The 24,106-nt window shown below is 40.4% G+C and overlaps 1 protein-coding gene across 1 annotated transcript in view; it reads right to left on the reverse strand.

The window, feature by feature from the left end:
• Window positions 1–21,684, reverse strand: part of Ube3a (ubiquitin protein ligase E3A) — a 48,165-nt gene extending 26,481 nt beyond the window's left edge. Inside the window, exon 1 of the mRNA XM_069499258.1 lies at window positions 21,671–21,684. The gene's annotated coding sequence lies outside the window, so the exon portion shown is untranslated. The remainder of the gene's footprint in view (window positions 1–21,670) is intronic.
• Between the last annotated feature and the right edge of the window lie 2,422 nt (window positions 21,685–24,106).

The following is a 24,106-nucleotide window of genomic DNA, read 5'->3' on the forward strand; positions in this document are numbered from 1 at the left end:
TAATATTTGGTAGGTACCTACCTACCCGACATCAAATTAGTTGGTAGGTAGGTACCTCGCTAAAGGCAAAAATATTACGAGCCACCCTGACGTTCCTGCTTTGGCAATAATGAGTAAACTGATGAAGCGATTTAGAGCTACCGCGCACCACGGAAAATTTCCGTACGTTTTTTCCCCCGCAAAATCTGTAAAACTACATAGAAGTGCGGCCACTTCGGAATTAATTCTGCACCGGATTTTGTTAGTAGATTAAAATTCAAATTTGCGGATGTTAAAACTCAGCGCACCGTCGGTCGTGGTGAGTACTAGATATTAAACACACATTCTATTTACCTACTCGTACATTGCTAAACTTATAAGTCATATCATAACCCTCCGCCTCCCGTAGTCGGGTAAAAAAGCGGAATAAACATGTTGCAGGATAGCGGGTGCGTTGCGCGGGCGCACTCGGGTCAGCGGCCTCGCTCCCCGCCCGCGCCCGCCCCGCACGTCACGACTGCTACGTCACATCTCGCCTCGGAGACTAGCTTTTTGACCAAATTATTGATAGTAGGTAGTAAGTAGGAAAGAGCAGTGATAGGTCAGCCTCCTACTCGGTAGGTCGAGGGTCAGTCGGCGATCCCGAGCACGCGCCTCTAACTTTATTTTTAGGTAAGTAGGTAGGTATACGGCGTATATTATAAGCACTTGTGCGTTTTAAGAAATTAAATAGCATCGTGAGGAAACCTGCATGCCTGAGAGTTCTCCATAATATTCTTAAAGGTAGGTAGGCAAACCTACTACGTGTGAAGCCTGTCAATCCGCATAATATGGCCAGCGTGGCGGACTATGGCCAAAACCCTTCTCATTCTGGCCGTAGCCCATATGCAATGATGAAATTTTCTTTTTATGTAGGCACTTTGCCTCTTTAGTTAGGCTATCTCCTAGGTACCTACTATAGGTAGCTGTATTGTCTTAGGCGTGCCGTGGTAGGATCTTGTTACTGATGGCGGAATGCCTGTGCTATTTTTTTTTTTTTTTTTTTTCAATTTTTGAAAATTGAATCCTAAGACAATAGGTATATTTAATAACTAATGATTAAAACTTATTTCGTGGTTTAACGACATGATTGTATTGTATAAAACGGGTACCTACATACCACGATTAATATATTTAATCATCTCTTTGTAATATAATAATAGACTAAGAGCCAGCGCGTGTCAGACCTTCGTTATTTTTAGTAAAAGCTGAAAGTTTATCAGCGTATTTTCCCCAATACTGGGAGGAATAATCAGCGACTATGAATTAGTTTGAGTCATGGTGGCTTTATGGCATGTGACATAGCAAAATATTTAGTGAATTTTCTCACAATAACTAGTTCGTTCTAATCCAGGTTCAACAGCTTTTGTTTTCATACAACAAAAAACTTAAACTTAAAGCCTCCACCATTATTTAGCGGATGACCTAATAGATAAAAGCAGAAATAAATGTCAGAGCATTGGCGCGGAACACTCGTTTTCCGGTAAAAAGTGCACCACAAAAAGTGGACGATTATGAGCCGTTGTCGAAGGTAGTGGTTGTCGTGACGAGCCGAGAGAGGCGCATTTAGGAGGTTTCTACACCGAACCATGACATTAAATGGCATGGCAAAACAGCCACCCTAGGGTGTATACTCGGAAACGTGATGGGTGTATATCCGGACGGCGAATTTGTACTTTAGTCCAGCGTGGGTTGACGGACATACGTTTTCGAGTATAAACCTTAGGGTGGATAAAATTAAAAATATTGTTTGTAAGTACCTATAGACAAGCTAGATCACCGAGGCGTATATAAACTGTATCTCTAGTACCTACAGGTAACTGTCCTTCGTAGAATCTAGGATGTAGAATGAAAGTACCTATCTAGAATGTAGAATGTAGAATCTGGACTCAATAGTAGCAAGCTTATTCGTTTGAGGGTATGAAATATGAATTCCTGGTCGGATCAAAAAGTTATCAGGTTTTTCTGACAAGAAATTCTCAGTAGAAACCCGGAGTTGAAAACTGGCAGTATTACTCCCCCATGCTTTGGTTGGAAAGCACGCTTACGTTTTCTCAGGTAGTGTCGGATTGCCGTCCTATCGGAGTGTGAGGGACATGTGAGTGCACCGGTGTTTGCGCACACACAAATGTACAATATGCGGCCGAAAGTGATGAACATCGGCCTTTAGAATAACATTTCATATTTGTAGAGCGTTGACTCTGTCACTCATACCCATATGACGCTTTGTCAGTCTCAACGACCGAGGCAGTGCTGTACAAATCTGCTGTCTCCTTCTAAAGATCGATGTTCATCACTTTTGGCCGCGTACTGTACTAAGTATTGTGTAGTAATATCAGCATTCTATTCAGCTACTACCTACCTAGCTGGCTAGTCTCATGTGAAATGGCTATCGTGGCGGAAATTTGGAGAAGAGGAGAGACAATACTGAACTGAATGCATGAATGACAGATGAATGTTATGATGATATTTTTAAGATTTATTTACCACGAGTTTATGCATGATCCTATACGTAGTAAATCCTATACGCAGCCGGTTACGTCCCTGGTACGTCACAGGTAGGTATGTGTAAATGCTCCCTTATGAATTGCCGGGACAGCAGCAAAAACTGGACGCGCTTCGGTACCTCCGATTACCGCCGGTGTCTTAGCCTAACAAGAACTAAATATATAAAGCATCAAAAAACGAACGAAACGTAGTTTCGAAGAAATAAAATCGAAAAGACCCCTGGAGGGACAGCAATTGGAAATCGACCCAATACTTATCTATATTCTGTCGTGACAAACTCTTAGTTCAGGTAAAGATGCAAATACAAGCTGAACAAAAAAGACAGCCCTTCGATTTCCTGTTGGAAAAGTTAGGCATAATGTTTTCTGATCTCTTAAACCTGCTACGGCTACTAAGAGACCATACCAGAGATATTTAGAACCAAACAATTTTCTTAAATAAGTGAATCGCGGGGACCGAGGAATACAAGCGGCAAGGTAAACTTTTGAAAATGTAGGTAATGGACTAAGAATATCTAAGAGCCACCTGTTTTACCTGTTATCCCCCAAAGCCATCATGGTCCAAAATTCATAGTCGCTGATCGTTCCTCCCAGTGTTGGGGACAATACGCAAAGAAACTTTCAGCTTTTATAAAATAACGAAGGTCTGGCACGCGCTGACTCTTTAAAAATAATGTTTCTCTTAAGACATAAAAACCAGGCAAGTGCAAGTCTGACTCGTACATGACAGGTTCCGTACCATCGTACAAGAAATAACACTTGAGATGTGTGAGAACCACAAACTCATGGTTTTCAAATTTCTTCCTCTACTTGTGCTATAAAACATTGTTATCTGGCATGAGTCTAGCTCAACGGGAACCTATAGGTTTTGAACACGTTTTGAATTTCTGATTCCCTTGACACTTCTTGACGGACAGACAGGCAGACAATGAAGTGATCCCAGGTATAACAGTTCTCATTTTCTATGGATGTAATACGGAACCCTAAAAATGCAAATGTCCGACCACAGGTTCCATTCAATCACGATTAAAGACAATAATGATTACCGGCGATTCAGAGAATCGGACAATCAAACATAAAAAGCTGCCTACACGTGCAAAGGTACCTAAGTCGACCTCCCGCCAAAGCGGACAGGACCTTATTAATAATGATGCAAGATCAATTTCGATTGATCCTTTTGGGCACTCAAGGATAGCTACCGCGCATTCGGAAGGCTACGCTCCTCGTATGGGGTGAGTTACATCACATCTTGTTTATAAGGCCTGTGGATTTGAAATATGAAATCGCTCGTTAATTATTGATTCATTGTAAGTACGCCGCCATCTTGGATGTAAGTGCGCGGCCATGTTCCCGCGACGGCTTCCGGCGTGCGCGTGCTGCTGCATGCTAATGCCTGGTCGCGCGTCGTGTCCTGGATGAATCCTCGCGCGTTTCACTCCGCCAACTCCACTCATGTACGGGAGTATCAAATTCTTTAACTCGTAATGAAAGTTGAGAAAAGAGGTTTGGGTAGGTTGAAAAATGAAATGGTTTTATATCATTTGAACATTTGGACAGAAAGTGCTATAAACTGGTTCGCCGCGAGAAGAATATCTTCAATTAATCTTCAGCAATCTTCAATTAATCTTCAGCAGAGACACCTGAAGAACGAGAGGGCTACCAGTATAAATATCAACAGCATCCCTAGTATATATTTTTTTTACGGTAATGAAAACTTCTTAAGATACCCGATCTCTTTGAGGAGAGATCAGATTATGTGAGGTTTCTATCCACTAAAACCCCTCGGTGGCCATCCTTAACGCATTTTAAGAGGCTCGGGGGCTCTATAAAGAACGTGTGTCGGTGCCTCTCTTGTGCGACAGGCAAAAGCTCAACCTGAAGGATATTTAACTTACCTACTCCCCTGGACTCTTGCGCATTACATGTAGACACGACAGCTTGTGCCAAGGTAAGATACATACACATTAAGCCATAATGATCAATAACCCCAGACCACAATAATTATATCCATGGTTGATTTTCCTTTAAACAAGTTTCTATAGGCACCGGAAGTTCCTCGACAAAATTAGATTGGATTCAAAGAAAAGCTGCTTGAATAAGACGGTTCTTTGAATTTAAGATATCTAACGGACAAAGCAATTAATCATTCTATCTATTAAGTAGTCAGATTTTTTGTATGTTAGAGATAACTTACAGAAAAAGTTGTAGGTAAGTACCAAACGGAAAGAAGATATTAAATACTATTATACTTAATTCAATTATAGTACACCTCCTCTATCGGAATTCGGCAAATGATTTTTAATAACGAGAATTGTGTGGCCGGCGGCAATCGTATCGTTCCACACATTCGCGATAATCCGAATGGTTGGCGCGAATTTATAAGTTTTTTTATATTCCCGCGGCAATTCTTTGTTTTTCCGGTATGTAGGTACGTCTATCAAATATACCACAGGGAGGATTATTCACTGTCACAGAATGTCACGTCTGCCGGCCGAATGATTTGCCAAACATAAAATATTCGCCGTATAGTGTGGCCAGTTGATTTACCGAATTTCGAACCATATCGTAGCCCGAACTCGAATCGTTTGCCGAAACCCGATAGTGGAGTCGTACCATTACAGAAATATCAGGATATAGGGTTGACAGGGAGACGTTTAAAGGCAATACAAGTTTTTAAAGGCATTCTAAATTCACCACATAATATACAAGCCACGCACCATATCGGCTGCGATAGGAGTTTATTCCTGTCACGAGCGTGGTACTAGATAGACAGCCCGGCTTCGAGGCTCGTATCAACTCATAATTTAGCTTCCAATCTATAATGCTCATTCACCGACAATCGACAACGCTATTGTTTCGCAAACTACCTACACAACCAATATAAATCGCATGGATAGCACCACCGCGTCAGACCACCATTGTCAGACTTTAGGTTCTTTACCAGCGCAATGCATGCTGCATTTACAATTTGCGTTTAACGCTCAACCCAGAATACCTATGCCCAAATGTGAATACATAAGACCTAGTAGTTATGAACCTACTCCTCATGACTATACCTACGTAGATTTATCATAGTGAATATAGGTAGGTAGTTAGTGATTGGAGACAAGTCAGTAAGGATTAAGAAGTCTGAACTTTAGAAACTACAATGCTCCTTCATTGGTTTCTCTGCCTTATAAACGAACATTAACTTGATCAATGCGACAATCGTAATTTTTCCAAAGTGTGACAACTCTTGCCCAGAAACTTTATCTATCCTTTTCTACGTTTCTTCACCTAATTCAACATGAATCCAAGTGAATACAATGTTTGCGATCATTTAGCATGTCACAAATTTCAGACAGAAATTTATTGAAGACGAACATTACTTATTGCTTGGAGAAAGGAGGGGTTTTTAGTCTGTATATATTTGTGGGTTCAACTGAATAGACGTGGAACTGCGATCTCTTATTCCAGTTTTTCATATAAAAAATATTTTAGTACCCACAGTTCTAAAGTCGTAAGCAATTTTTAGCGCAGGTTTCATAGCATTTGGAGAAGAAAAACGCTCGATTAACGCCACAGCTTGGCTTTAATAGTGTGCTATGAGCCTTCTTCATTGTGTTGGGGCAGTCGATTATGTCAGTCATGCGAGCATTCCTTGAATGCCGATATTATGCTCTGACTTGTTATGATTAGTTAATATATTGTACTTCTAATTGTTTATTGTGTTTCATTGAATTTATTGTATTGTACTCGTTGGTTCGGTATCTGTTAAACAACATTGTAACAGGTTGTATTGAAATCACTCATCAAAGTTGATTTTTTAACACGAATACATTGTACCTACGTGACCCGTCTTGGCTTCCCAGTGATATTTCTCAGTGGGAGCCTACGTTATACTTATAGAAAGCTTGCATGCAAAATGACAATTTTCAAACACACACTTTCGCATTTATAATATTGGTACAGTACGCGGCCAAAAGTAATGTACAAAAGTAGTGTGCCTTTAGAATGTCATTTCGGCTTTGTAGAACGTTGTCTCTCTAAGCAGAGGCGTCTTTACCTATGGTGCAGGGTGTGCGGCGCACACGGGCGCCGGGTCTAAGGGGGCGCCGAGCGCACTCTAATGAGACACCTCCAAAGATGCGTCGATGCCGGCGCTCTCAAAGACCTTGCGCTCGTGTTATGCCCGACGCCGTCATCATTTAAAATCATCATTAAAAATTGCACCATTTGCATCCGAATTTCCGTTTGAAAATATAAGTGTTAGTATTCCATTTAGACCCTGCTCCTACTAGACTAGAGGGCGCCAGGGTACTGGTTGCACACGGGCCCCACAAGGGCTAGAGATGCATCTGTCTCTAAGTACTAAGTATGGATGTTAATACAGTGATCGAACGCAGAAAGTTATCAAAACACTCAGCATCGATGCAGTCGCTAAATCGCTGATGCTAAAAGCATCGTGTCTGCTATGGCCCTAACTATTTAGAGAGCAGCATATGTCATAATGGGCAACGTGATTATTATTCTTTATGTTAATAGTAGATTATTCAACATGGGGGTAATGTAAGCTCTTACGTCACGGGCGCCGGGATAAATCCCAAGCGTAACGAGGGATAATGGAGTAACTCCCGAGCGTAGCGAGGTTGTTTCCTCCAGAATCCTGAGTGAAGCGCGGGGTTTAGGGCCGCCCATGACTAAGACAGTACTAATACCCCCAAGTTCAATACTCTACTTTCCCCACCTCGCAAGACAATAAAATCAAAATCCTCGTATGCTTGAATAGGTACCTACCTATCTATCTGTCTTTAGAAGTTTCTGGGAGCAAATCATTTCTTATACACTTTGACCATTAATAGTTTAATGTTAAATTACTGCTACTATATTCGTCACTCGACATTTTTATTTCAAACAAGCTGATGCCCGCGACTTCATCCGCGTAGATTTTAGGTTTTTAAAAATCCCGTGGGCACTCTTTGATTTCCCAGGTAGTAAGTAATCTCACTGGTCTTTAACTATATCATGCAAATATCACGTTGATATTTTGCACTCCTCGCGCCTCTCTAGAGTCTCTACCCGCCTTCTCAACTTCTGTCCTGCTGGCAAGTTAGGTACATACCGATCTCAAAGCCCAATGCAAATAGAAATGTTAGCAGGATTTGGAAGCAAGCAGCATCGCGGCAGTGTTGTCGTTCCTTTTTTTTAACTTAGTAGGCCAGTTTCTAAATCACCACGATTTAGAATACAATTCATTATAGCATCAGGGCTGAGGAGTCCTTGTCTTTACTTATTTAGATGAATTACTCTTAAGAGTCTTTACTTGGTAGGTGCTTTCAATATCAATTTATAAACGACAATTTTTAAATACATTATACATATCAAAAATTGCGGAACCAGCAGGATTCGAACCTGCGTCTTCTGGGTTCGCGACCGAACGCCTTGACTGTATTTAAAAATTATTTAGAAATTTCCTTGAAGTGTAGGTAAGTAAATCACTATTATAAAAATATTATAACCGACAGTTTCTAAATCCCATCAGTTTTGGTGGTCAGGTCACCTACAGCATCAGGATTGAGGAGTGTAAATCCAATTTTTTTATGGGCCAAAGGGGACAAAATTGTCTCACTTTAATTTTTTTTTAAAGAATATTAGCCATGCTAATCATGACTAATATTCCCGTTTCCCCTCCAACTAAGCGTAAAGCTTGTGCTAAGAGTAGGTACGACGAGTAGGTGGGGTTTGAACCGACCTCTTTTCGGAATTCAGTCCGCTCCTCAACCGCTCTTTACTTTAATACATGTGACATAGCACTAAAACAAATCAACCATCGCAGATGTCCTTAAGAGTTGTACCTACCTATTGTGTTAAATATAAAATGAAATAGAACAAAGCAAGGTGCGGGTGTATTTTTTGCGATTCACCCCTTCGTACGGCCGCGTACATTATAATAAGTATTGGAGTATTGAAATGGCCCAAGTCGCCCCTACCCCGCATATGGCTCGAAAGGAAGTGACATGTGGTTCCCGAAATCTGTCTCCGCGAGAATATATGGGATAAGACATTTTAATTATGAATGAACTAGCGGATGCCCGCGACTTCGTCCGCGTGGAATTAGGTTTTTTAAAAATCCCGTGGGAACTCTTTGATCGGGCTTAGCTTATATGGAGTTTTATAATATCTATCTTTAGGTCTAAATTAAAAAGTAAAATAAAACAACATTAAATTAAAACTAAAATAAATTTAATTAAATCTAAAACCTCATTGAGACCACCACAGCGAGGCATTGTACCCAAGATGCTGGCAGCATTGCCCCTTTGGATGGCCAAACTAATTCTTTAACCAAGGTAGCTGCCAGCTCTCGAGTCCGGTTGACTCGATAACCCTTTTCGAAATTTCCTCAAAAAGAGCTCGAGCCCCCAGGCCCCACGGCCCCAAGGTCTCCACACCAAAGGGCACGAATATGAAGCTCCCATCAAGGTTTTCATATTTGCGCCTCTTGGCCTGTTCGGCGCTGATGGCAGCTGCACCCGCCATAGAGGAGGTCGCCTGAATGTGGGATGCAGCTAGTGTCTACACTCTACACACATTGCATTAGGTAGGACAAAAAGAAATCATCTGAAACTAACAGGAAGGTCCACAAGTTGTCAGCGTCGCGTCGGGTTGGAACACACCTGCCGACGCATTCCGTCCTTCGCAGGGCTTCGGTCGCACGCACGGCATCACCAAATTTTATAGCCTGCGTATGTCCCTACCTACCAGTGGCGTGCACAGTGGTTGAAGCCAGGGTAGGCATTAGTTAGGTAGAAACCTGTTTACTGGCAGGTCATAATGAAAAATATGCATGAGCTATTACAACTGGGGTAAGCAGTGCATTTATGCCTCTATGACCTGCACGCCACTGCTACCTACCCATACCTATGTTTAGAATATTTTTTTTATACCTAGCGCATTTTCAATCCTGAAAATCCATACTCCATTCCCTCACTCTCATAGTCAGACGGGACGGCAATCCAAAACGATACGACCAGAAATTTACGTAAGTGGTTTTTGAGCCACTTTTGGTTTGTAGGATATGTAGTATGTACCTACTACTATCCTGAACATTTCAGAGTTTAGAGTTTTTCAAAACAAAATTGAGATAAAATAGATAGATAGGTACCTATCGAGTTTGTACCTACGGATTTTTGAGTAAGTATGTCGACGACAATGAGGTCGCGTCTACGTTTATAAAAGCTATGTAGATGTGATGTGAGATGTATGGAGGTAAAAGGTATGATGTACCTATTTATTTAATAACACGATGAAGCAAAACCTGCCGCAAAAGAATTTTTTTTAAAGAATATTTAGTTTTAAATAATATAAATAATATAATATAAAAAATATTTAAATAATAATATAACTAATACCTATCCCCCTTTCCCCTCCAACTAAGCGTTAAGCTCATGCTAGAAGTAGGTTTGAACTTTCGGAGGCGACCTTTCGGATTTCAGTCCGCTCTATTGAGGCTCTAAATCTCTAGGCTCTCTACTTAGGTCCAAAGTCCAAATTAAAAATATATAAAACATACAGACACCAGTAAAGCAGCCACTAATAATATTATGTATTAAATTAACAACTTAACAATAATAGTGGGTAATAGCACAGAAGTTTAATATCTTTGGTCTGCATAGGTATTGCAAAGGATATAATCATTAGCATTTTACTGATAGTTGGTAATTGCCAATTGCCTATTAATCTTCGAAAACGTGTACAATTTGTCATGTCACAGATTCTAATGTGATTTTAATGTAAATAAATCTCCACTCACCTAGTATCTCGCATAAAACTATAGTACGCGACAGGTCGAGATGGCCATCTGAGAGGGAACGCCCCGCACACCCGCACATCCCAAGCGCTTACCCAGTGCGGGCGAGCGCGGGTGACGTGCGGGTGTGCAGGGCGTCCCCCCGCCTCTCACTTCGATTGCTATCTCAACCTGTCGCGGACTTATACTAAAAAGTTAAAGAGGAATTCTCACGGTGCTTTAAGTTCCCGGTTTCCGTTCGTGATGCACACATCCCGTGTTGTTTCAAGTACGTGTCTCCTCACTTGAGTTTTAGCTTAAATACTGCTCCATTTTTTACCCGCCTACGTCGAAGCGAAGGAAGGGTCGTGTATTTAAAATTTGTTTATATGAAATTGACACGTTTGATTTTTAAAGTTCGAGTTCCCACGTGTAGTAAACTTTAATGGGATTTCCATAAAATATGGGGTGTTAATTTGTCGCGTTTTTTATAAGAGCTGCCCGAATATAAGTACCTGCTTACGTTATAAATTCATACTTATTCGTACTAATATTATAAATGCGAAAGTGTGTCTGTCTGTCTGTCTGTCTGTCTGTCTGGTCTGTCTGTCCGTCTGTCTGTCAAGAAACCTACAGGGTACTTCACGTTGACCTAGAATCATGAAATTTGGCAGGTAGGTATATCTTATAGCTGATATTTGGGGAAAAATCTGAAAACCGTGAATTTAGGGTTAGATCACACAAAAAAAATTAAATTGTGGTCATGAACTAATATTTAGTATTTTCAACTTTCAAAGTGAGATATCTATATCAAGTGGGGTATCATATGAAAGGTCTTCACCTGTACATTCTAAAACAGATTTTTATTTATTTTTATGACTGTAGTACGGAACCCTCATTGCGCGAGCATAACTCGCACTTGGCCGGTTTTTTAAATACTTTTATTTTGTTAGGAGTTTTTATCTCTGAAAACATTAAGAGTAGGTACCTACCGACGTACCCTGCTTTTATTATGTTAGGATTTATTGTACTTTGGTTTTTGTATATAATACAAGTAAAATAAAGCCATAATATCTACACCGACGATAGCCATGTCCATTTATATGACGTTATTACCTGTCCTGAGTAACCCACAGGCCACATGGGACAAAGAACATCTCGCAAAATCAAAAAAAATCGGAAACAGGAAACAAGAATCGGGTTTCGGAAACACGGCATATTAGATGCAATAATATGCAAAAAATAACTTCCTTCCGAAGCTTTTTCAATGCGTATTGTATTTGTAAGTTATAATAGATAGACGGTTGCTAGCGGATGTAGTGTGCCTAATACCAACAAAAGATGTTCGTGAATGGACTGCTATTTCGCTATGATATTCTTGTTACCATAAAATATAAACAATATTCGGGACATAATGCTACTTTATGCTATTTTTGAAGAGGTATGAGAAAGCTTTAAAATGATGTCCAATGCTGATGGAAAAATTTGCTTCATCAAGATGTTTTTGATAAATGGAATTTAATCAAAAACATTCGGAAATATTGTGGTAAAGTGAAATGGTGGTAACTAATTTGAGGGTTCGAAATTCAAGCTTAGACCTCCACTGGTCTGAGAAGGCATGATAACAGACTCTAGCGGGTATTGCTGCTGAGAAACGTAGGTAACAATTCATATTTCATGTAATTTAGGTCATAATCATCAGGGTAACTCCTAACATAGAACCCTCTCCATAACTCGTTGAGTGACTTTGAATTTGTGCACGAAGCAGTATAATTACATCTTGATGTTTGTTTGAAATATCAATATCATATCGAACAAATAGATATATCAATAATTTGACTTTAATGAGCATGATGTATATTGAATCAATATACATCATGCTCATTAAAGTCAAAGCTTGCTTGCCTTGCCAAATATCCTATTGCGCTTCACTTGCTAAGTATCCTTTGGGACACGCTCGAGAAATCCGTACAGCATGGCAACCCGATTCCATCTTGCTACGATACGTGCCTTCAGTTTAGTTTTGCTGCTAAGTATGATGATGTTTCGTAGGAAGCGTGCGTGCGCGGCGGAACGAGGCTCGGCTTAGCGGCGGGGCGGGGGAAGCATTTCCGGCCGCGCGGGCGCAGCGTGGGAACGAGCCTACACCACAGATTAAACGACGACTAATTAATTTGACTTTACGCCACGGAAAAGTACCTACCTTATTACAGTTACCATAACAGAGTAGATAGCTGGTGTACTGATCACTTAGTAGGTTCTAGGTCTGCCAATCGCACTGGACCAGCAGCGTCGCAGACATAGCCTAAATCCTTCTCATTTCGAGAATAGACACGAGTTGAGTCTTGCGCTGGTGCGGTGATGGATTGATCATGACGATGATGAGGTAAGTACTAGGTATAAGTCCCGCAAATTGCTAATGCGCGTGGCCCCCATTTTAGTGACGTCTGATGCTCGTCGTTTCGAGCTGATGGTATATTTTATTTCGGCTGACGTCAAAATGACGTCATTTCGATGACAATGAGACATGTTTCCAGCGCAATAGCAATTTGCGGGACTTATACTGTAGGTATTTACGTGCAGTATGCTGTGGTACTTACCTACTAGTTATTTATGAGGCTATTGTAAACTGTAGGTAGATGAAGGATTGAAAGTGGTGGACAGCTTATAAGTAGTTATTATTAATCTGATCACCATGTTAATCTCAAGCTCGCTGGTCCAGTACTGAGCACAGGACGTCTCGTCTGAAAATGAGAAGGATTTGGACAATGCGGAACGATACAATTGGCAGACTTCACACACCTTTGAGAACATTACGGAGATCTCTCAGGCATGCAGGTTTCCTCAAGATGTTTTCCTTGATATTAAATTGCTTATAAGTATCTCTGACAAGTTAGAGGACACATGCAAACTGTGGAATCAACTCCCATCAGCGGTGTTCCCACTAGATTACAACATCGGGTTATTCAAGGGGCGGACCAACAAATTCCTTAAAGGCCGGCAACGCATCGGCAGTTCTTCTGGTAGTCACTTAACATCATCACCCGCCTGCTCGTTTGCTCTCTATCTCTATTAAATTAAAAGGTGCGTGCACGTGATGGAACCTCCACCTCCCGAATAAAAGGCCGACGTCTTAACCACTAGGCTATCGTCGCTATTGAGTGTGTATAGTGGGGCCACCGTACCATGAGATGTTATCTTTCGCTCGGCAGTTTCGCTCGAGTGTCTTTGTCTGGCGGCGCGGCAGCCGGCACACCTGGCCGCCTGCTCGGCAGATGGTTCATTCAAATCCTCTATTAAACTTTATCAATTGCGGACGAGCTCCATTCATCGTGTTTTTATATAATCCTTGTTTTTACGGCCGTGCGAATTAAGTCTCTGTACGTAGATATAGAGGATATGTAGGTACACAAAAAAATCCTGGAGAGTGACACAGGCTACTTTTATCACGGAAAATTAAAGAGTTTCCACAGGATTTTAAAAACCTAATTACACGCGGACGAAGTCGCGGGCATCAGCTAGATATAACCTAGATATAATATTCGTACCCACTTAGTTCCCACGTAATTTAAAAAAAAACATTTGTGACGCAGAGTCGATACCGGGTCTTCTGGATCCAGATTTTACTGTGAGATGGCCACGACTGCTGAATGATGAATAAAATCATAAGAAACTTACTGCAATCCATTCCATTCCGTGGGAATGCGTCGGCTCTTAAAACTCTAGAAAAACAAAAACGAAATAAGTAGATACCAACATGAAACCAATCTGCGTGAACAGGAGTCACACCAGCGCCTATATTTGGTATATGAAAGCGATAAATCGATGTTACAACAAGCATAAACAGTGACATTTGACTTCCTAGTGGGTTCCCTATTTATTACTTGGCTTGACCAACTCAACACCAGTGGCCACAATCTCGCGTTATCGCCGCTCTCTGAGCCAGCTTCATTCATAATTTCCCTGATAACGAGACATCATATGACATTAGTGATACTAAATGTAGATTATTATTATTGGACTCGAAAATGACTATGGGTATACCTACTCAATACTGGTTTTTCGAGACGATTCTTTGCACGAATACGTGGATATTATGCGCGGAAAAAATACCTGTGCTTAAGGACCAAACTCTTCGAACATATGAATTCGAGACATAGTCGACCTAGACCTCTTATGAAAGCTTAGAGTTGCTTAGCTTGCAATGGAGAGAGCTATGCTTGGAGTTTCTCTACCTACGTGATCAAATCAGGAATGAGGAGATCCATAGGAAAACCAGAGTAACCGACATAGCTCAACGGATTGCAAAGCGGTGCAGTGGCAATGGGCAGAGAACGTAGTTCTAATATACGTTGCGCACGATAGACGTTGGGGTCTCAAGGTGCTAGAATGGTGACCTCGTACCTCTACCTACCGAAAAGCATAGCGTTGGCAGACTCCATAGCTAAACAGACGCTCGATTCAGATGGCATTAGACCGTGGCGGGTGGAAAGTCCCTGTACAAGATATTTATTCGATGGTTCGAAAATCAAATGCTTCCAAAAATCTTTGATTTTCGGACATTTTCTTTGGCATCGCAAACAATTGTTTATCTAAAATAATATTTATCCATCTTGGTGTTTGTCTAATGGCTTTCCGAGCTGTAAAACACAAGTGATACCTATTAATCAAAGTTATCGCTCATTCATATCGACTTACTCCCAGCCGCATCAACAATCTACCTACATAAAAAATAGGTGCTAGGTGTTGTATCAAACCTCATTCCTTAGGATTATATGGAAAACTAGATTGTCCAGGCTACAATGTTAATGCCACGAACGAAATATTAAAAAATATAAAAGTATTGGACATGTAGGCAGGTAGGTATATTCACGAAAATCATTGCCTTATTATCAGTTCTGTAATCAGTTTTCCATAATACCTATCTCAATTTGGAGTTTACTGTAAACGTTTTTCAGAAAATGCTTTTACATTTATTTCAAAGTTTTATTTCAAAAAATGGCGCCTCCAATAAAGTTTCTTTTTTTTGGGGTCCTTACTTCAAATGGAAAAACGGAACCCTTATAGGATCACTTTATTGTCTGTCTATCTGTATGTCTGTCTGTCTGTCAGTCTGTCAAGAAACCTACAGGGTACTTCCCGTTGACCTAGAATCATGAAATTTGGCAGGTAGGTAGGTCTTATAGCAGACATAATCCGAAAATCGTGTATTTGTGGTTACATCACACAAAAAAATTAAATTGTGGTCATAAACTAATAATAATTAGTATTTTAAATTTTCGAAGTAAGATAGCTGTATCAAGTGAGGTACCATGAAAGGGCTTCACCTGTACATTCTAAAACAGATATTTATTTATCTTGATGCATCATAGTTTTTGAATTATCGTGCAAAATGTTGAAAAAATACGACTGTAGTACGGATTACGGAACCCTCGTTGCGCGAGCCTGACTCGCACTTGGCCGGTTTTTTTTAAAGATTTTTCTCTAAATGAAAAATAAATCATTTGAATATAAATAAAAATAATTAGAAGATGTGAATGAGTGATGGTCTGAGTGCTTATGATTTTGGTTCTGTGCCAACACGAGCCACTCCGCGTACATTGATTTAAGAGCATTCTTTATTTTGCTTCCGAAAAAAAACATAAAGCGCAAACTAATAATAAAGAATATTCGAGCAACAAAAATAGGTTGGTGTATCTCGAAATGTTTTCTTTAAAAATCGACCTCCTCTAAGGCTATTTAGATAATCCGGCAATAAAAATAGTTTAAAGCTGAAACAAACACAATACGCAACGGAAACTGCGAGACAGGACGACACACTGAATGCGCGCGTTTGTGTGTGCGGTTTGTCAAGCTAAATAATTTTAAATACATATCAAAAATTGCGTAACCGGCAGGAATCGAACCTGCATCTTCTGGGTTCGTGCCCGATGCCTTGACCAACTCGCCCACGGTTTCGCTTACCGCCAGTGACGAAATTTGTGATACGTATGTTCTCTCAGTACTGAAGCGACTGTTTAATGCCATCTAGTAGCGACACTTTGCAGTTATCGAAACTACTTTCAAAGGTCCATATTACTATGAAGCTCTTTGAACGAGAAATGACATTATTTGCTCGCGTGGATTAAGTTTATTTTTTAATCCTCTGGGAACACTTTCGTTATATAAAGTAGCCTATGTTATATGCCAGAATACTTACAAGCTATATCTGTATAAAAATTTCGTCAAAATCAGTTAAGCGGATGGACCAAGAAAAACTAGCGACAGACGACAGACTAGTGTAGACAGAAAAACACACTTTCGCATTTATAATAAGGGTAAGGGTACTGATTAGTACGGATGACGCCATGTTGCAACTTCAGGTTGGACTACTCGTTTTGTGTAGGTACTGTATGAAGCACGTCAGACAACAGCATGCGATGATAAATGATGTATTGTAGCACATCAACTCGTCCATAAAGCGCAATTTGCAGCGTGAACGCCTTCAGTATTGAAGATACACAACTTGTATTCTAGTTGTGTTAAACACACGACCGTCGCGCTTAGTGTGTGTATCAGGCCTTAGTGAAAGACTGCACTGCAGTGATGTAAAAATACACTCCCCTTATTCATTCATATCCTGAGGTGAACTGAGGCGATGAACCGGCCGTGTGTTGGGATGCTTCAAACAGTACATTATATTGAAAGGTTGGGGACTTTTAAAATGGTATCTTTATTTTTCATTCATGAATTAGTTAGTTGTTACGGGTGGTTCGGTTGGAGATTCTCCCACGGTCTCATGAGTGCGGCCGCCGCGGGGTGTTGCGGGGTGCGAGGGGGGGAGGAAGTACCTACTGGGTAGTGATGGCGTTAGAGCCATTAAACTTTAAGGTTTAAACGTAATTTTAATTACATACCTACAACAATATTAATTTATATGAACATGTTTGTACATTAACATAGTAGATATAGGTATATGTCACTGTATATGTTGTACATGCATATACAGTAGGTAACACTATGTAGGTACATTTATTAAAAGTAGGCTTATTTTTTAAGCCTCGATGCAAACATAGGTAGCGAAATCTATCATCGATTATCTGTGAGTTTGTGGCATCGAAGTGCTCAAAATATGGATGTATAATGCGAAAAATTTAACTCTTCACGCGCCATTTTAACTTTTTGTGTCAAATTTCATGTCAGAAGTACGATTTTAGTCCCGTACTTTTGACATGATAGTTGAGTTAGGGTTCCATATCCGAAGGATGCTGCGCTGTCCGTCCGTCCGTCTGTCTCGTGAACAGTAATAGGTAGAGAGTTGAAATTTTTACAGAATATGTACCTATTTCTACTTTGTACATTTACCTACCTACATTTTACCTATTGTACATTGTACATTACCTATTTGTACATTGAAAAATATAAATTTCAAAATTGCCATCATGAAAATTGAAAAAAATTAAAAAGTGTTATTTCTTGTACGATGGGATGGAACCCTTCGTGTGCGAGCCTGACTCGCACTTGACCGAATTTTAAAAGTGAAGCAATTATGTTTTCAAACTGCGTTTACCCACAACTCTAGCGCGGTTGGACGTGAGGCGGGCTGGGCGGGTCGGCAGCGCTGCAGGCGCATAATCAAGAGCGCAGGAAAGAAAGGGGCCACTTCCCTTGCAGAGGCGTATGGCGTTACTTCCGCTCGCCGCCGGATATGGCTCCCTGTTCGCGTCAATTATTATTTCCTACTTAGATGTTTCCTTTGGGGGCTGGCTGTAATTAAACGAGTGTAAGATGATTGTTTAGCGAATGTTAACAAAACAGACTTAGGTAGGACAGTAGGGAGACCGATATCACTACATGATTTACGAAAAAAAAAAGTAGATACTTACGTTACTTACGTATCATTATTTGAAGATGGGTATCTCCTGATCTCTTGCGTTCGTTTAGTAGCGATTCAGTATCTCGCTTCGTTGACGCGCAACATGGTTACTTTTGCGTTTTGACCGTTAGTCGCATTCGAAATGCGCGACTGGCGACAGCAGTGATTCAATAGTGTATTCTACGGTACCCCGTACCTATATAAACTATCTAAACCAATAATATGCTACCAACACAGACCGAATTCTCTGTGGCTACCTACTACCGCATTAGAATATATTCGTAAAGTTTCAATAAGGCGTTCACTTCTACCTACCTACTTCCTATTTTATACTGATACCAATATTACTACAAAGTGACCTCTAAAAACTACAAAAATGCAATCAGAGCAAACTTGAACCGAACTGAATCGCTTGCATCTAATTCACTACTTTCACAATCAATGGAATTGTATTTATTCGCCACGTAAGTACCAAACATATATCTGTCTCATTAGGTTAGATTATTTGTGGCGCGTGCGATAAGGACGGATAGCGGAAGTCGGATAAGAATGGCGCGGGGCTTGTTCATTGATGTTTCCGTCGACGCCAGTGGACTTCTATAAGTGGAGACAATAAGTACTTTATTATACGAACACTTTTTGCAATGTTTATTCAGATAATAGAATTCATAAATGAATAATTTAGTCTTAGAATTTGTGCCGGAACTAGCCTGAACGAAATACTTGTAGGTACCTAGCTATTTTCTGTAATGTCGGCGACCTTCCTTTATTTTCTAGCTAAAAACTATTAATTAAGGCTGGAATCAAACAATGCGTCCGTCGTAATGACCGCACGACAATATATCCAACCCACGGCGCGTCGCGCGCGTACAGGTTACTTAACACGTGTATACTAGAGGTAAGTACGAAAAGGTCTTTGATAAGTACCTACTACCTTAGAAACCATATAACCAAGCTAAAAATGTGAGAAGTGCAGATTTATTCACAGTAGTGTACCGAGAAAGAGATAGCAATAAAGCAATGGCCAGCCACCTAACTTCTCCATAGTCTTAGGCCACCACCGCATCAAAAAAGTCAAAGAAAAAACTTTTCCCAATGGCCCAAAGTTTGTTTTCGTTATTGACTTATACATTACTTCGTAAGGACAGGGCCATTGAACAAGCAAAATGACACCGACTCATTGGTCCTAAAATGTTTATTTAGCACCAATGCAACCTTAGTGACGTCTGGATTTCAAACGGGTCGTTCATTAATTAGTATCTGAGGTGGCGCTGATTTATTTGGTTCCAAAACCGTGAAAATTTTTGTTCGCTTGGGCATATCTTGTCTTTTATATCGATGGTTTTCATCGTAAGGTTTGCGTTTGATTGTAATCTCATGTGAAGGTCGATGATGAAGGTCAATACAGGTTCAATGATAATGGGGACGATTTCAAACCGGGGCGTGCAGCGATAGAGTCACTACTCGTAACTAATATACAGAGCTGAAGATTAGAAACAGCACATTATGTAGTTTATGACTTCGCGTAGGCGCTCGCTACGAAACGATTTTTGGAAATTACACCCCTAACGGCCGGCGGTTACGCACTCATCCGATCCGAGTCAGTGAAAATGCGTTCCTTTATGTTTTATATGGAAGCATATGACATAATATGCCGTAGATACTTGATACTTTTTTATATGAATAAACGTCTTTCTTTCTTCTTCTTTCTTTTCTTCTTTTATATCCGTGTTTTCACGGATTCGGGTCGGATGAGTGCGTGATTTATTTCAGAAAATATATTTACATTTATTTAATTCAATCGAGCGAAGTCGGGGCGGATATACTCTTCTAATATTTTGAGTTGAGAGAAGCCGAACCTGCTAAAATCTCTGGTACCTGGCATACTCTGGAGACCTGCTAAAATGGAAGCGATAGCGATAGTGGGCTATGGTCATCCAACATAAACCACAGAAATAATAGTAGAAAGTAGTAATTTTCGTTGCGAGTTCGTGCAGCTTCATTCAATTTCCATATTATGTCCCCAAAAATCGTGCGGTGAAAATTCGCAGTGCGCCGCGGGCTTACCATTCTATCTTACAAAGTAGAAACGGAAACACTGACGCCAGGCAAGACACTCTCGCGATATGAAGCGATATTTTTTAAGTCTATGGAAGCGGTGACATAATCCCAGTTTCATTGAACTGATCGCAGCCGCCCGCCCCCCGCAGATCAACCGCCCACGCTGTGACGTCAAAGACGATGCGCAATAGCCCCCCCAAATTATTATAACTCAATTTCTGATGTAAGTGATACTAAATAATTTCGCGAAAAGTCATCAAATGTATTTTTAGCTCGCTCCTTACACTTTTTATAAATAAAAAGACACAACCATGGCCTAATAGGTACGCCTCTCACACAGTTTCTGTTCCAGAAATTTGAGATAAGGTATTCGAATTTCGAGTCAGCTTTTTTGTATAATTTCTATTAGTTGTGCAATTAAATTTTTTTGAAAAAAAAGAAAGTCAAAGGGTTTTTGGATGGTTTGGCGCTGGCAAGTTGCAGCAAAGTTTTCAATACCTATTGCAGTGCTACCCTTGCCATTAGCTTAATACTTAACTACTGTGGTTGTATAATTTTTTTAAATTACGTTAAAAAAATATACAACTAAACCAATCGAAGGAAACGCATAGTGATGACATAACTATGTAATTTCATTGAGCTGTCCTGACTCACCCCGTGTCACCCCGCCCGCCCACGCGGTGACGTCACCGACGCGACGATTCAATTTCACTCAAGTTTCAGATTATTACTAGCTCAAATCCTGATGCACGTGTTATAATGAAAAGCCTTTTATGACGTCAAGTTCTACTGTTTGATGAAGGAAATTCCGAAATAAAATAAATTTTTAATACATATAAAAATTGCGTAACTGGAAGAGATTGATCTCATCCTGCAATGCATTCCTCTCATAGTCGACAGCTGTAACGTGTCGCTACTAGATGTCACTACCAACTTTGTGTTAAAAAATAAAGATCCACTTCAATAACCCCCAAACTCTAAAAAATAATTTAATTTATTACCGAATATTATTATGCATACAAGAGTTATTGTAGTTCTATAATCATATTTTTTGGAGTCATTTTTCTCTTTTTAGTGTTTGTGATTATTGAAGTCAGTTTTTTTATTTCACAATTTTTAGTGGCCTTATTGTATTAAAATATCCTGTAGGTATCTGGTTAAGAACATACTGTTTACTAAGCTATTACACTGATCGCGAGCAATTTAATCTTATCCTACGATGAGTTCCGTTCTTCATCTCCGAAAATTTTCATCAGATCTTTACCGAATTGAAATGGGACCACCTCTGAAGTATGGCCTACTAAACAAAAAATAATCATCAAAATTGATTCATAATTGACGGAGTCATCCCGTAACAAACATACAGTCGAATTGAGAACCTCCTCCTTTTCAATCAATCAGCCTGTTTGCGTCCACTGCTGGACATAGGCCTTCCCAAGAGCGCGCCTACTTAAGTATCAATACCTAGTATTTTATTTCTAATTTAACTTAACAATGAACCTTATAACGAAGTGTCAAGGTCTTTTACAACAGGACATGACTTATTACCGCTTGTTTTGTTTGAAAGAACAAACAGCAATTACGAGCAACGCTGAGCAAAGCAAAGCAAAGCAAAGAGACACAAACAATCTCGAGTTACGCGTATCCGGTAGGTGAAGCTCATACTATGATATTATTACTTCAATGGCACAAAATACGACGAGCAAGCTATTTTACAGGGCTGGAGACATAATATTATGTTATTCCAAACAATACATATACTTTGTTGGTTTATTTGTTTATTTGTCCTTCAATCACGCTGCTACGGAGCAACAGATCGACGTGATTCTTTGCATGGATATAGGGTAGTTATAAAGACCTGTAGAGTGTTAATATAGGCTATTATTAAGCCCACAAAATAGAGCTCTCTAGTGATTTTTAATAATCTAAATCCACATGAACAAACTTGCAGGCATCGGCTAGTCTTAATAAATACCTATGTGAAAGGAAAAGATGACTGACTGAATGACCTATTCAACGCGAAGCTTAAACTACTGTACGGATCGGGCTATGGCAAGCAGATAGGTATTATGACGTAGACATCCGCTAAGAAAGGATGTTTGCAAGTTCAACCCCTAAGAGGGTAAAATAGGGTGTTAAAATTTGTGTAATCCACGTGGATGAAGTCAAGGGCATAAGCTAGTTGTAAATAAGTACAAGGAACTCTTGTATAAGGCGCTTACATCTGACGTGATACATACTAGGTATAGGTACATTTTTAGGAATCATGTGGGACGCGTTTCAGTTGAGTATGATGATGTTTTAATTTCTGGGCGCGGAATCAATTCTCAACATGTAAACCTTAGATAAACTGCATTGCCGTCAGCACTTCATACATGAGAGGTAGCAGCCCTAACAGCGAATGAAACAGTGCGTCCGGCAGCGAGCGGCGGCGAATGGGAGCGGAAACCCGCGGTTAGTCCACTTCCTGTTTCCTGCGGGGCGTCGCACGCGCAGCCGAGCGCGCCCGACCGTGCCCGAGCGATCCACTGAGCACGGTGAGCTACAAGCCTAAGCTCCGGGTTCATGTATGCACATTGTATCTCCGGGGCCTAGGCTTACAAGTTACAACAAAGCCTGCTAGCACACGAGGAGATATTATAGACCAGAGGGGAAGCTTCACACTAGCTCACGCACACCACGACGTGCCACGGACGCTCCGTGTTCCCAGTTTGGCGGCAAACGGAGCGTCCGTGACACGTCGTGGTGTGCGTGAGCTGCGCTAGAGTGAGTGAACCTACAGCCAGCCGCTAGTATGAAGCTTCCCCTCTGGTCTATATATCTACTCGTGTGCTGCTAGGTACAGTACAAACTGTTCTGTTCCTTTCAAACAGTCGCGAAAATCGCAAAAAGTTTGATAAAACTAAAAAAAGTCTCTGACAATATGTCAGGGGAGAAGCCGCCTAAATAGAATCTGAAAGATCTATTTAAAAAAAAAGTGCTACGGCCACGCCACAGTGCGTGCCACAGAGACCCTTTTTTCGTGGGGAAAAGAGAGGACATTATGGAGATCTTTCAGGCATGCAGGTTTCCTCATGATGTTTTCCTTCACCGTTAAAGCAAGTGATATTTAATTAGGTACTTAAAGCGCACTCAGAAAAGTTAGAGGTGCGTGTGCCCGGGATCGAACCCCCGACCTCCGATTAGAATGCGGACCTCCTAACCACTAGGCTATCACAGGTTCTCAATGCTGATAAACTTAACTTGCCGATAACATAAAGACCTAATTAACGATTAGCATATTAAAATAGGTAAATCAGAATTCCAGAGCATCCAGTCGTGCCGGAAGCGCATCCGGCAGACGCCTGCCGCGGCGCCTGATAATGAGCATGCATCCTAGTTTTTAAACATCGTATCGTTCATTATAGATAACTATAGTAAAGAAACTGATTGATTTGTTCGGTATTAGAATTTAAAAGTAGATAGGGAGTTTTGAAAGGAACAATCTGTCTTATGATAGGCACATCACTTCACAGTCTATTATTGTTATAAATTCACGCAAACGCGCTAACTAGCGAAAATTAGCATATAAACCTACCTATGTAGGTTCTATCTAAAACTTTAGTGTTTTTGACTCGTGGCAACAGCTTGACACGACTCAAAACACTAAACTTTGCGATTCAGTAATCGCCTGATGTGTAATCATCAGATTAATTAGTTCTTCGAAAAATCACGTTATCAACACCACGAAGAAATCAACATTGTCCAACATTGTTGAAAACAAGATCTTTTGTTTTTCTGGAAAAAAATAAAAAAAATATGTATAGGTACGAATCACAAGTCAATACCTTATACATACTATTATAAAATGCACGAATCAAAGTGATGAGAATCAGACCTATTGACTCTAGCGAAATTAAA

Source organism: Maniola hyperantus, chromosome 6 (genome assembly GCF_902806685.2).
Source record: "Maniola hyperantus chromosome 6, iAphHyp1.2, whole genome shotgun sequence".
NCBI classification, from domain to species: domain Eukaryota; kingdom Metazoa; phylum Arthropoda; class Insecta; order Lepidoptera; family Nymphalidae; genus Maniola; species Maniola hyperantus.